Source organism: Elaeis guineensis, chromosome 5 (assembly GCF_000442705.2).
Source record: "Elaeis guineensis isolate ETL-2024a chromosome 5, EG11, whole genome shotgun sequence".
Classification (NCBI taxonomy): Eukaryota; Viridiplantae; Streptophyta; class Magnoliopsida; order Arecales; family Arecaceae; genus Elaeis; species Elaeis guineensis.
In genome coordinates, this window is record NC_025997.2 from 10,497,126 (window position 1) to 10,512,689 (window position 15,564).

Sequence of the window (15,564 nt, forward strand, 5' to 3'; positions counted from 1 at the left end):
CAGACGTGATGATCAGTTGGATCTTTGATTGAGTAACATTGCGGGAGGTCAAATTTAAGGTTTTAGAGATGACATAAGATAAACGGAATTACACTCTGCAGGATTTGAATCTACGATATCGAATTTTGGAGATTCGCGTTCTACCAAACTGAACTAAGAGCGCTTTCCACGCAGCGTTCACCATGCAAAATTTTTTACGGTAGAGAAAGTGTTGATTCGTGGTGGCATTATTTTTTTGCCCGTTCTGCCACAAACAACTTGCGGAAATCCTGGTGAATCATCTGGGAGGATGCTCGAAATCCAGAAGTTATGGAGGGACTGGTAGAAACCATGATTCGCTTATATGTTGCCATAGATCTTGCATCCATTTCTCATGATAGCAACTATTTGCTAAATAATCATGTGATGTCACAGGGGCTTAATGATCTAGGCACAAAGAAATGTCCATGATGATTAGATCGAGTTCATAAGATATTGAGCTTGATAAACGAAAATATCTTACATGGATATCTACAAAGGCTTCACCACCCTTCCCGATAGTTTTTGGAATTACTTGGTTTAAAAATAACAACAGGAAGCCTAGTGTACAATAGGGCAAGGATAGGATATAAACCAAGCTAATTAGTATATTAATTATTTTTTATAATAATAGCATCTTGTACATATAAATCATTTTAAGGTAGACAATGCCATTGATCAAAAACAAATAAATAAATCTAAAAGGATAAAAAAAAGAATATAAGTGCACCAATTGGCTCAACTTTTGTGATATCATTCAAAATTGACGTGTCACACATATAAGGGAGGCAGAAGAAATTATATCCTATATAGTTTTACTATATGATGGTGCATATATGTCATCAATCACAATCACTCATTTATATAGATTTCATTTATCAAGTATTCATTTTAATTCACTACTATATAAACAAATGATTATAATTAGTAACATGCCCAATTATGTGGTAGACCTCATTTGTCAATGCTTATATTGATGCATCGTTATAGAAATGAATGATTGAGCTTGGCGACATATGTAGCTACATGGTGTGCATATTTGGATAGGGATAAGAGTCATGCGAGATATGAAAAGAGAAGCTTCATTTTTTTTTTTTTTTCTTTCTTTCTCCTCCTCCTCCTCACTGAAGAGGCATTCTTGAAAACAACTTGGCAGTTGGCATTACGGCGAGAAGAGGGCATCGCCGGGGAAGGCACGCCAGATCATAAGAACCTTTCATATTATAATATATCGTACAAATAGACGACTATGATAACGTTATGGTCGATACCATGATTTAAATGTAGTTTAATGGACGCTTCCAAATGCTTCGAGAAGATAGAGCCGAGGGAGAACCTGACGTCTTCCATGGCTTGCAAGCAATCTTTTATTTCATTAGTATCCAGGGTTTAAAAAACTAATCCAGGTGGAGCACCGTGGAAGTGGCTTACGTGGTTAGAAATGGATCTCTGCACTCGACCGAGAATTATTTGGACACTTAGCCGGTCAAGATAACACATCTTGACAGATATATTTCTCCATCGTCTGTACTTAGAAATTTATTATTTATTAACAGTGGCACTAATTATTGGTTTGCCACTTGAGTAGATGAAATATCAATTCAATTTGTACAGTCCCTTAGGGTTATCAAGCATGCATCTATCCAATCACGTGACCGTCATAAATATCATTAATTACCCAATTGTTTTGGTATCACATTTAATTAACCAATTGAATCCAAAAGTTTTAAACCTATAAATAATGGGTTAACAGGCTTTACACCCCTTCTTGTATAATTTGGCCGCGTAGGTGAAAAGATATACCAAAAAGATGATTATAAAATAATTAATTTGAAGAGGATTGATTCCTAAAGCATCCATTGTTTTTTTATATTCGGAGGATCACCAGAGCTTTTGATTTTTTTCAGACTCATTTGATTCCTAAAAAGTTTTTTTTTTTTTTATAAAATTATTTTCTGATAATATGATACTTAAAAATATAATTTTGATATGTTTAGTTGGTCATGAAAAAATATCTTATTATAGAGTAGTTTATATTCGGTTGAGCATTTATTTTTCTAAAAATACTATATAAAATATTTATTATATCCTTAATAGATATTACTCTCAAACTCTACATAAATATAAATATAATATTTATATTAATTTAAAAATAATATAATATTAGATCATAATAATTTGTTATATTAATACAACATTAATATATATATATATATATATTGATATAATATGAATATAATATTGATTTAATAGTCACATTTTTATATAACAAATTTATTAATATATTAATTAAATATTATGTTAAAAATAAAAATATTATATTAGTATAAATATTAATATATTATAAATATTATGATATTTATATTAATATAATATTAATATATGTTATATTAATATTCAGATGGATAATATTAAAAAGATATTTTTTGAAAGAAAAAGGATCACCAATTTTCATATAGGGAGTCTCAAAATCTACCTCCTCCATTGGTTTACGCTTCCCATGAAATATGGGAAGTATTTTCTTATGAAAAAAATATTTTTCATTCTCTCTCCTCTTGAAGCTTCAACCAAATAATGAGATTCTCCTCCATTTCTCAGGAATTACTTTTTATGTCCCGCACTTCTCATGAACCAAACAAGCCCTTAAACTCATCCATATCTTTTTTTTTTTCAATAAGATGGTTCATTCAAACTATTGTTATATGAATACAACTAAGGAAATCAAAAAACAAAATACCCAGAGTTGCCTAGGAACGACCTCCGCCTCAGTCCAAAAAGTTTCTCCGGTATGCTTGCTACAAAGATTGCCATCCAATTGGCTACAATATTCACCTTGCGGAAGACATGCCTAATTACTAGTGCAGTGCATCCCTCCAACAAAATGGAGACATCATGCAGAAGAGGATGAGTGGCTCCACTGCAGATGAAGTTCTGAAGCCAGGATACTATTGTGGTTAAGTCAACCTCCATAATGAGCTGACCTGTCCCCAATGTCCTCCTAGCAAACACAATCCCCACCCAAGCCACACAAAGCTTCGCTTAAAGAATTGTGGGCTCCAATAAGTGATTCCCTCCAACCGCCACAAGTCTGGAGTCAAGCCCATGGATCACAAAACTAGTCCCGCCATGCCTGCCTCTAACACTTCTATCGAAGTTGATCTTCAGGTACAACAGAGGAGAGGGCTCCCAAAAAACGAATGATGCATGTCGTAGCATACCAAAATTAATCCTACTCATTATTATGTAGATAGGGTGAGTCGGGATCGTATCCGTAGAGGTCTTAGTTGATTGTTTTGAAAACACAAAAGAAAAGAATAATAGATTATAAGAAACTAAGAAATAAGTATGAAAATTATAATAAAATTATTTTTTATTAATCAAATAAAGAAGCGTATATAAAGAAAAAAAATAAAATTACGATACAAGACAACTAAACCAAGTTGATCTTCTTGCTGCGTCCGATGGTGGATGTATCTCCTTGAATCCTTCGTCCTTCTCCATGCAGACAGCAGCAGGATGGTTGGAAGGCTTGGTCTAGGAACTTCAAAGAAGAAAGGTTGATGGAAGCAGGTATGTAGAAGAGAAAGGATAGCAGTACTAGGATTAGAATCTCTCCTAAATTTGATGGGATGTGAAAAAGGGATCTGTGGAGGAATATGGTGTCGTGCTAAAGTTAGTACCTCCCCTAAATTTATGAAGAAGAAGAAGAGAGAGAGAGAAAGAGAGAAGCTTGAAGAGAACTTAGGATTGGCTTGATTGAAAAAGATGGAGGCCTTGGAGTTCTATTTATAGAGTGGGGAGGCTAGGATTTTATAAAAAGAGAGGTGGGAGCGTGAATAAGGACTCTTGGATCTTCATATTGATTCTCTTCCGTTGATCTTTAAGTCGTATTCACATTAGAATAAGAGCTGGTTGCCTGATTCTCTCAAGTCTGATCCAGTTTGAGTCTAATTTGAGTTATATGAATCCAAACTCTCAATTACCTGCAAAATAGATTAGAGAGCATCAAATTTTAATAAAATAACATCGATTATTATAATATTTAGTACCTCTAATGACTTAAATTAAGTATTCATCATACCTCCCAACTTGAACTTTTACTCGTCCTCGAGTAAAATAGATACATTAGCATTATGCACCAAATTATTCTTGAATCAAAAGTTATCCTAGATATTTCTAACTGTAGTGGATATCCGGTTAGACCATTAATGATGTACTTCATTGGATTATCAATTCAACCCAATTAATGGTTGAGTGTTAGCTATAAAAATTTTTAAAGATCTTCTTTCACAAACTTCTCACTCTATTCTTTAAGTCCTCTAACTTGATGTGAGTAGGGTTTATTGTCTTCTTACAATTTAGTCTCCTTATTATTTCTCTTTTTTTTTCTTTTTTTTTGTAGAAATATTTACATGTACAATCAGTGCAATGTCCTACCCCTTAAGCTTTCTAATTGACTCTTGTAGCGAGCTTTAGGCCAATGACTCCCAAATCAGTTGGCTTTAGGGCATTAGGTGTAAAACATCCCTCAGGCTTACGGACTCGAGTCAAAAAGGCTACGAGTTAAAAACTGACTATACAAGAGGTTTCTTCACATTCTCACCTTTTAACGCGAACAACAACGCTTACTTAGGCAAAGATGCCCGATTACTTAGTGAGAAATGCTAAAAACCTCTCTTTTTTATTTTATTTTTTTTATAATAATTTTTTTTTGCATACCTCGATCTTTCCATCCATACCCTCATAAAGCAGATTCTTCATTGAGATGGTGGGAAGAGGATTCTAGAATCACTCCAAAATTTAGTCTGGTCTAAATTCTTCCATTAATTGGGCATCCTTAATAATTTTTTTCTCAATATCTCTAAAATTATCTAGATCGTTAATCACTCATTGATTAGGGTGCCTAGTTAACTTCAAATCAAAATAAAATTCAGATACACAAAACTAATTATTTCTGACCATACTAGAAGACTTAATTAAATTAGTTATTCTTCCCTCCAATTTAATTTTCATTATCTCCAATGGAAGAAGAGAATCATAATAAAGTTAAAATAGAATGTAACAAGGAAGGACACCACCTAAGTTCGATGTGTGTAATCTTGATTGAGAGGTCCTTCATTGCTGGATGTGGTGTATTCTTGACTCCATTGATTGTGGTGCTCTCCCAACTTGGTTAATTATCTTTCTCAAAAATTTTTATAAAATAAAAAAAATAGATAACTAAAAAATAAATTATTGGATTGCCTCCCAACAAGTGCTAAGTTTAAGATCTTCAGCCAGACCAAGCCAAAGTTTCATTGTAGACTGGATCCTGCAATTCAATTGAGTCAACTTGCTCGTCATCTCTGATTTCATCTACATAATGCTTCAATCATTGGTCATTTACTTTGAAGGTATTTTTTTGTTTAGGATCTTTGATTTCAATTGCTCCATAAGGAAATACCTTAGTTATGATATATGATCCATCCCAACGTGAACGGAGTTTTTCAAAGAATAGTCGTAACCTCAAATTATAAAGCCATATTTTTTGATTAGGTTCGAATGTATTTCGTGAAAAATATTTATCATGATAAGCTTTAGTTCGAGCCTTATAAATTTATGAACTCTCGTATGCTTTATTGCGTAGCTCTTCTAATTTATTCAATTGTAGTCTTCTATTACTACTCGTATTTTTTATGTCTAAATTGAATTGCTTTATAGCCCAAAATGCACGGTGTTCTAGCTCCACCGATAGATGGCGGACTTTTTCAAAAATGAGCCGGTAAGGAGACATTCCTATCGGGATCCTATATGCAGTATGGTATGCCCATAATGCATCATCTAATCGTCCAGACCAATCTTTTCGATCAGACTTAATCATCTTCTCAAGAATTTGTTTGATCTTCCTATTGGAGACTTCCACTTGGCCACTAGTTTGGAGATGATATGGTGTGACAATTTTATGAGTGATTCTATATTTCTTCATTAAACTTTCAAAGTGTCTATTCGTGAAGTGTACACCTCCATCGCTAATAATGGCCCTTGGGCAACCGAATCGACTTAAGATGTTCTGTTGGATGAATTTGATTATCACCTTGTGATCATTCGTCCTGATTGCTATAGCCTCAACCCATTTAGATACGTAATCTACCGTAACTAAAATATATTCGTATCCATAGGATGGAGGAAAGGGGCTCATAAAATTGATTCTCCAAACATCAAAAACTTCCACGACTAAAATGGAAGATAGGGGCATCATATTTTTTCTAAAAATATTCTCCATCTGCTGACAGCGCAAGCACTCAAGGCAAAATTTATGTGCATCTTTAAATAATATCGGCCAGTAAAATCTATTTTGTAATACTTTCATGGCCATTCTCTTCCCACTGAAATATCCCCCATAGGCATGAGAGTGACAAAAGGTAAGTATACTTTGATACTCACTCTCAGGGACACAGCGTCGAATTACTTGGTCAGGACAATGTTTGAACAATTCAGATTCCTCCCAATAATAATATTTGACCTGTGAGAAAAATCAATCCTTCTCCTGTTTTATCCAATGGAGAAGAACTTGCCCTATTGCTAAATAGTTAACGATGTAGGCAAACCATGGGATTTGATCAAAAAAAATTGTAAAAAATTATTCGTCGAAAAATTTCTTCTTAACTTTATCTGTACTCACCATATGATCAACTAAGATTCTAGAAATGTGATCAACGATCATATTTTTGAAACTTTTCTTATCTCGGATTTCTAGATCAAATTCTTGAAGCAAAAAAATCTATCTGATCAATCATTGTTTAGTATCTTTCTTCGAGAGCAAATATTTCAGAGCCACGTGATCAAAATATACTAGAACCTTAGACCCTAACAGATATAAATAAAATTTATCAAGGATAAATACCACCGCTAGTAGCTCCTTTTCTATCGTGGTGTAGTTCAATTGGGCATCGGATAAAGTTTTGCTAGTGTAATAGATCACATGTGGCTCCTTATTGATTCTTTAATCTAAGACGGTCTCTATTGCGAAATCAGAAGCGTCACACATGATTTCAAATGGAAAAAACCAATTAGAAAATTTTATTATGGGTATTGTTGTCAAGACTGTTCGTAATGTATGAAAGACTTGTAGACATTCTTCATTAAAGATAAATGATGTGTCTTTGGCTAGCAGATTGCACAAGGGTCTCAATATTTTGCTAAAATTTTTAATGAAGCGTCTGTAAAATTTAGCGTGACCTAGGAAGGATCGTATTTATCGATTCAAAGTGAGGGGTGGTAGTTTTGAAATGACCTCAATTTTGGCTTTGTCTACCTCAATCCTCTTTTCAAAAATAATATGTCCTAATACGATTCCTTTTTGAACTATGAAATGGCTCTTTTTCCAACTTAAAATCAGATTTGTTTTCATGCAGTGCTTAAGAACTTTGGAGAGGTTATAAAAATAATTCTCAAAGATGGTTCCAAATATGAAGAAATGATCTATGAAAATTTTAAGATATTTATCCACTATATTTAAAAAAATGGTCAAAATATACCGTTGAAATGTAGCAGGTGCATTGTAGAGCCCGAACGGCATCGTCGAAAAGTGAAAGTGCCATAGGGGCAAGTGAAGATGGTTTTCTTTTGATCATCCGAAAGTATAGATATCTGATTGTATCCTAAATAACCATCTAGAAAATAGAAAAAATATTGACTCGCTAGCTATTCTAGGATTTGATCGATGAAGGATAATGAAAAATGGTCATTCCTAGTAACAATGTTTAATTTTCTATAGTCAATGTATACTCGCCAGCTAGATGGTGTGCGAGTGGAGAATAATTCACTTTCTTCATTCTCTACCATAGTAATACCTGATTTCTTAGGTACTACTTGGATAGGGCTGACCCATTTACTATCAGATATGGGATAGATGATTCCAACATCTTACCATTTTACCATCTCTTTCTTCACTACTTCCCGTATATTTGGCTTCAGTCTCCTCTGCATGTCTCGATGGGGTTTGGCATCTGCCTTGCAATGAATGTGGTGTATACAGATGGAAGGATCAATTTTTTTTAGATTGGCAATGGACCAATCGATAGCTTCTTTATTTTTCTTCAGAACACCAACCAATTGTGCTTTTTGATCCGAGGTCAAATCTGATGCAATGATCACTAGGAAGATGTCATTAGGTCCTAGAAATGCATACTTGAGTGTGGCTAGAAATGGTTTTAATTCTAGTGCAGGTGGTGATTCTAATGATGGGACTGTGGGTGTTTGGTTAATGCGGGCAATAGCTCGTACTTGATTGTTCAAGAGGGAGTAGTTTCAGTATTTGATATATCAACTAGAATATTTACTTCTTCTCTATCTCTCTTCATATCACAGTCATCCACTCCAAAGTGCGTCAAGTGGGTGTCTCAGAAATCATGTGCAAAAATTGTTGATGTTGCTTCCTCTATGATGTCCTCAAATATATCTATCTCGAAGCAACTATCAGTTGATGATCCTTGAGATCAACTGAACACATTTAGTCTCAGTTTCTTATTTTCAAATGATACGTCCATGACTCCTGTCCTACAATTGATGCACGCATTTGCCGTAGCTAGGAAGGATCTGCTTAAGATAATGAGAATTTGCCTTAGACTGCCACTTAGTTCGATGTCAAGGATAAAAAAATCAACTAAAAAATAGAACTCATCTACTTTGATCAAAATATCTTCGATCATCCCACGTGATGTCTTAATTGATCTATCAACTAACTGTAAAGTGACCGACGTGGATTTCAGTTCTCCGAATCTAAAAGGTTCATAAATCGAGCTAGATAAAAGGTTCACACTGGCCTCTAGGTCCAGGAGAGCTTGTTTGATGTGCAAGTCTCTTATAATGCAAGAAATGGTAGGGGTACCTAGATCTTTAAGCTTTGGAGGGATAGCGTACTAGAATACAGAGCTAGCTTGTTCGGTGAGACATACTTTTTTTGAGAGTTGTAATCGGGATTTATGTTTTCGAGTGCACAATTCTTTCAAAAAAATTACGTAAGCTGGGACCAGTTTGATTGTATCTAGAAGGAAGAAATTAATTTGGACTTACTTAAATAATTTTAACATCTCGTCGAGTCTTTCTCCCTTCTTATCCGCAAGAGTAGGGACTTTCAGGGCACTCGAAAATGGGGCTTTAGGAAAGTAAGGTGATTCCGGTGCAATTGGTCTATTCTCTACTTTTGGATCCTCCTTGTTCTTGGGTGATTCAGGCTTGGTCAGAGGTTTAGGGTCGGTCTCATTGATTTTACTCGTGTGTTCAATAATCTTTCCACTTTTGAGAGTCATGATTGATTTGGTATGTTCAGAAAAGGTATCTGGAGTATTGGAGCTCTCAACCATGAATTGTCCTTTCGGATTGCTCTCAAGTTGGCTAGGTAATTTTTCTTCTTCCCTCCTACTGACTGCGGTTGCTAGTTGACCTATTTGGATCTCTAGCTTAGCAATGGATTACGTGTGAGAGTTAAAAATTTGGATGTTGACTTCTAATCATTCTAGCACTTTTAGAACCTTCTCCTCAAAAGCTGAGATGTGACTAGTGATAGACGATTGAGGAGTATTTTGAAACTGGTGGTATGGTCCATGCCTATATGTCGGGTCTTAATAGTTAGGTCTAGATTCAGCAAGGCCAACCACTAATTGTGGTCTCCAAAAAAAATTTGGATGGTTTCTCCAGTCGGGGTTATAAGTATTCAAATATGGATCATTTTCTGGTCTACGAGCTTGTTGGATTTGAGCTTGCTGGATCTGCTCATGCATAAACTCAGAAAATTGAGGTGCGGTTGGACATTCACTAATAAAATGGATCGAACTTGCACATAATATACAAACATCTTGGACTGGATTAGGTAGAGTCGAAGAGTGTCCAATATTCAGAAGACAGTCTAATTTTTGGGATAACTCATTTACCTTACTGTGGATATCCATAACGTTTTCAATCTAATAGATTCCACCTCTTTTCTATTGAGACATGGGTTGTTCTCTAGAGATGGCAGACATGTGATGCAGGGAGTTCTCACTGAGTGTTTCAAAGAGCTGTTAAGCCTCATCCTCACTCTTTAGCATGAATGTCCCATCACATGATGTATCGATCATTTGTCAATGTTTCTCCGATAGACCATCGTAGAAATACTGAACAAGTTGTCATTTGGGGACAGCGTGGTGGGGGCATTTACGAATAAGATCTCTTAACCTTTTCCATGTCCCATGAAAAAGTTCACCATCCAATTGAAAAAAACTAGTGATGACTTTTCTAATTTGATTTATTTTTCCAATTGAGAAGTATTTCTTGAAGAATTCTCTCTGAAGATGGTCCCAAGTTGAAATAATTATGGAATCTAGGGAGTTTAACCAATGCTTGGCTTTGTCCTTAAGTGAAAAAGAGAACAGTTTCAATCTGAGGGCATCATCGGAGAAGTTTTGAATTTTTACTGTAAAAAATATCTCAAAAAATTCATTCAAGTGTTTATACGGATCCTCATTCGTCAGTCCATAGAATGATGATAGTATTTGAATAATGCTAGACTTGATTTCGTATTATGCCGCCTCCACAGGAGGAGGTTGGATACATGACGAGTAGGTGTAAGATGAGGGAGTAAAATACTCCCTCAATTGTCATGGTGGGTCAGTCTCTTGTTTTGAATCCATGATTTTGATTTGGTTTATTCGAATCGTTGTTTCTAGCTCTAGGTCTAATGGGTGTAAATCAGATTGTAATGATCGACGTCCTAGCATGCACCCCAAAGATCTCATCGAGTTTTAATTTCAATAAGTTTTTTTTTTTTTAAAGAGAAGAGGAGAAAAGGAGGAGGGAAAAAAGTTCTAAAGAAGAGAACCTAAGGAGTTCTAATGTTAAGAAGATAGAGAAGAATTAATTAGATTTGATGTTTTTAGTTAACAATCAAATGGTTCAATCAATCCTATCTATGGGTTATTCTAGATCTAAACAGCTCCTAACTGCCAAGTTCACTTTCAAGCACTTCAAGTAGCAGGCTAGCCATTCAACTGACCAGATAAGTGTAAGATTGGTGGGATCCCCCCGTTGCTTTTTTTAGACACCAACTGTGTTGGCCAGGTAAGCGAAAAGAATCAATTAATGAACCACCTTCTTTCAGAACGTAATCTCTGAACCACTTTCCTAGACACCAGTTAAACTGACTAACCTGAATCCAGTCTAACTTTTAGAGTTCCTTATCCTATTGAGCTCGAGGATCCTTAAAGGTCAACGTCTAATCGATTTTAAATTAGAGATTTAGATCAATGCAATTGCAAGATGATGGTTTGTGAGTCAAAGAAGGGTAATGAAATTTTCACCTTATGTTGATTAGGATTTTGCCCTTAAGATTTTTTATGAAAATATGTAATGCAAAAAAAAAGTGTCTAAACATGTTAAGTAGCTTTTAAGATTTAATTGACTTATTTATATTAGTCAAGTGTAATGTGATGTCTTTGTATTCTTTTTATATTATGTTATCTTTAAGCAAGAAAAAATAAGAGGTAAATTTTAAATTAGGTTAATTAGGTATGACAAGATCTAGTAAATCTAATTAAATAGAAAGTAAATAATGCTAAAATTAAAAGGTAAGTAGATAGCCTATAAATAAAGCAATAAATTAAATCTACTTTTAGGACAATAAATTATTCTAAGTTATGGAAAGCAGTAAATTATTAGAAATAATGGATAATAATAAATAATGTAACTACTCATTATGCAAATAAAGTAATCTCACAGTTAAGAATAAAAGGTAACTACATAATCTAAATAAAAGATAAAAAATCTAATCTACTTAGGAAGCAAAAAAATATTAATTATATAAAGCAGTAAATTATTCTAACCTATAGAAAGCAGTAGATCATCAGGATATAGAAAGTAAAAATTTTTTTTATACATGCAAATAAAAAAATCTAGATATAAAATAGTAAATCTATCATATACGAAAAGTAATATAAAATATAATTTTTTTAAAAAATAAATTAAGTAATTAAAATAAATTAACTAATAATAAAAGGTAAACTACTAATTAGCAAAGTAAAGTATGGAAAGCAAGACTACAAGAGAAAAAAATAATCAACTAAAAATATAAAGCAATAAAGCATATAAGGCAGTCAAGCAATCTCAAGTAAGAAATAAAAATCTAAAAAGTAGTAAAATATTTTTTTATTATTTTATAAATTTTTTTAAATTTTTTTTCAAAATAATCACGTCAAGATCCTGGCAACGACGTCAAAATTGATGCATGTCGTAGCACATCAAAATTAACCCTACTCACTACTATGTAGATAAGATGAGTCAGGATCGTATCCGTAGAGATTTTAGTTGATTGTTTCAAAAATATAAAAAAAAAATATATTGTAAAAAACTAAAAAAATATATAAAAATTATAATAAAATTACTTTTCATTAATCAAATAAAGAAGCATACATAAAGAAAAAAAATAAAATTACGATACAAGATAACTAAACCAAGTTGATTTTCTTGCTGCATTCGATGGTGGATATGTCTCCTTGAATCTTTTATTTTTTTCTGTGCAGACAGTGGCAGGATGGCTGGAAGGTTTGGTCTAGAAACTTCAAGGAAGAAAGGTTGATGGAAGTGGGTATGTAGAAAAAAAAAGGTAGCGGCACTAGGATTAGGACCTCTCTTAGATTTAATAGGATGTGAAAAAGAGATCTGTAGAGGAATATGGTGTCGTGTTAGGGTTAGTACCTCCCCTAGACTTATGGAGAAGAAGAAGAGGGAGAGAGAAAGAGAGAAGCTTGAAGAGAACTTAGGGTTGGCTTGATTGAAAAAGATGGAGGTCTTGGAGTTCTATTTATAGAGTAGGGAGGCTAGGGTTTCATGAAAAGAGAGGTGGGAGCCTGAGTAAGAACCCTTGGATCTTCATGTTGATTCTTCTCCGTTGATCTTTAAGTCGTATTCACACTGGAATAGGAGCTGGTTGCCTGGTTCACTCAAGTCTGATCCAATTTGAGTCTAATTTGAGTCATATGAATCCAAACTCTCAATTACCTGTAAAATAGACTAGAGAGCATCAAATTTTAATAAAATAATATTGATTATTATAATATTTGATATCTCTAGCGACTTAAATTAAGTATTCATCAATGAACAGTCGACAGGTCGCTGCATGAGCAGAGTGGAAGCTCCAGGTCTCCAAAGGTCTGAATAACACATCGATCATCTCTGTTGCTATGGCCAAAGCTCTCTTAAAAATAAATCTCACCGAAGACTATCTAGATTCAAATACCAGGCTATTTCTAGCCAGCCAAATATGGGAGCCATATAGGCCATATGGATGCCTACCACCCTAAGAACGTCACATCCAGTGTTGCGCTGCAAGAATTTCAGAAAGGCCTAGATGGGATCTTCCACCTGAGTGATATGTAGGTGCCTCCTACCAAGGTCCAAACAGATCTCGCCCTTAGATACCAGAAAAGTATGTGCTCTATGGTTTCCTTCTTAAAGTCACAACAAGGGCACGCCAGCTGAATGTCTATGCCCCGAGCTCGCAGAAGAGATCGGATTAGAAGCCGACCCCAAGCCACCTTCCAGAGGAATAGGCTCATCCTCGGATGTACCCCGATCCTCTAAACCACCTAACATCCCTGTGTTTGAAGGACTCCCTCCTATAGAGCTTGTAGAGGTCAGCCGCCATAACCCTCAGAGTATAAAAGTGTCCCCAAACCATGATGTTCAGACTATTGAAGATAGAAGTCGCAAGTCACTCACTCTCCCAGTTGCTCCCCAAATAGACGGGACACCACTGTCTAATTCCATCCCTACCATTGGCATAAAGAAGATCGGCAACTCTCATGGAGTCTGTCATCTTAGCACTGATGAAGATCAGCCACCGACTCAAGGATAGGTCTCCAATCCACGGATCATATAGGATATCCACAGAGTGTCCATCCCCCACCAGCCATCTCATCTGGAGAAAGATAGCGGGTGCTTGGACAACGATCTCTTTTCATAGGAAGGAGGCACTATGCTTGGGATGGTTCTTACCACTAAAAGATCACAGATCGTACCTAGCCATCATGATCGAGCTCTACAGAGAATCAGGGTTAAGCAAAAGTCAGGCAACATGCCTTGCAATCAAGATCTCCCTCCTTATAGCTAAGGATTGGATGCCCAGGCGATCCTCCCTCAGAGGCTAGCAAATCACATCCCAAGCAAGCAAATAGATGCCTTCCCCTCCTCCCGATAGAGACCCTCATAGAAAACTCTGAAAGGCTGCTGCAGCTTCACCACCAGAGATCTAGGAAGAACCATGTTCGAAAGTAGATAAACAGGAATAGAGCTAAGAACAAACCTCACCAGAATGACCTGTCCCATCGTAGATAGTGCATGAGCCTACCAACCCTCTAGCCGCTCTCAGATCATTCACTTGACATCCATGCACTCAACCTACGCCTGATAATAAGAACTCCCAGATACTGTAGAGTCCCACAGTGCTCTCCAATCTCGAGCATATCCCTAATCGTGAGCCACAGCTGGACCTGCATTCTTGGACTAAAAAGTACTAGGGATTTAAGGAGCTTGATCTTCTGGCCTGATGCTGCATCGTATTCCTCTAAAATCTTTTGAAAGCTAGCCACATTCTAGACAGAAGTCCGACCCACTAGCAGACAGTCATCTATAAAAAGAAGATGTGTGATCGGTTGGGCACTTGGTGTCGGCACATAGGGGTCTAAGACCAACCTCTGGGCCGCAGCACAAATAGCTCACAAAAGAGCATCAGCACAAGTAACGAAGAGGTATAGGAATAAAGGACAATCTTGCCACAGTCCAACCATAAAGTAGGCCAAATCTGATGGTGTCCCATTGATTAGGATGGTAAAGGAATGACTACGAACACAAGCCAAGATCCAACTAATCCATGTAGGGTGAAAGCCGAAGTTCGACAAAGCCCTCTTAAGAAAACTCCAACTCATATGATCATAGGCCTACTTCATATTAAGTTTGATCGCCATGAGATTGCGACAAGGGGTGACTCGTCAAAGATCATGCATAAACTCCTAGGCAATAAGTATATTATTGGAAATGTTGCACCAACCAACAAAATGCCCCTGCTCTAAATGGATTAGACAGGGGAGAATGGGCTTCATCCTGCACACTATCAACTTAGCACAAATCTTATAGAGGATAGTGCATAAGCTAATTAGTTTGAAGTGATCGGACTACGAAGCACCCTGCCTCTTTGAGATCAGGACAATGAAGGTCTGCTTCTATACTCCGAGCATCCAGTCGATAGCGAAAAGCTCCCGTACCATCATGACAATCACAGACTGGATGAGCGGCCAATATCTCCTAAAGAAGAATGGGGAAAAATCATCAGAACCCAAGACTTTATCCTCAGACATAGTCCAAAGAGCTCTCTGCACCTCCTCCCCAAACACAGCCTCCACCAGACCCCTATTCTCCTCCTCTGTGACCACCTCCCCGAGAGGGGGGAGCGGTCCAACCCCCTCCTAGAGGCATCATCCAATAGGATTTGAAGAACTAAACGACCTCCTGTTTGATCTCCTCATCCGTGGTCAGCCA

The 15,564-nt window shown here is 36.0% G+C and overlaps 1 non-coding gene across 1 annotated transcript; it reads left to right on the forward strand.

Annotated features, from left to right (window-relative positions):
* The first annotated feature begins 10,173 nt into the window (after positions 1-10,173).
* LOC114914267 (small nucleolar RNA R71) lies at positions 10,174-10,279 on the forward strand. The gene has a single exon (XR_003801052.1). It is a non-coding gene; the product is annotated as a small nucleolar RNA R71 (small nucleolar RNA).
* The last annotated feature ends 5,285 nt before the right edge of the window (positions 10,280-15,564 follow it).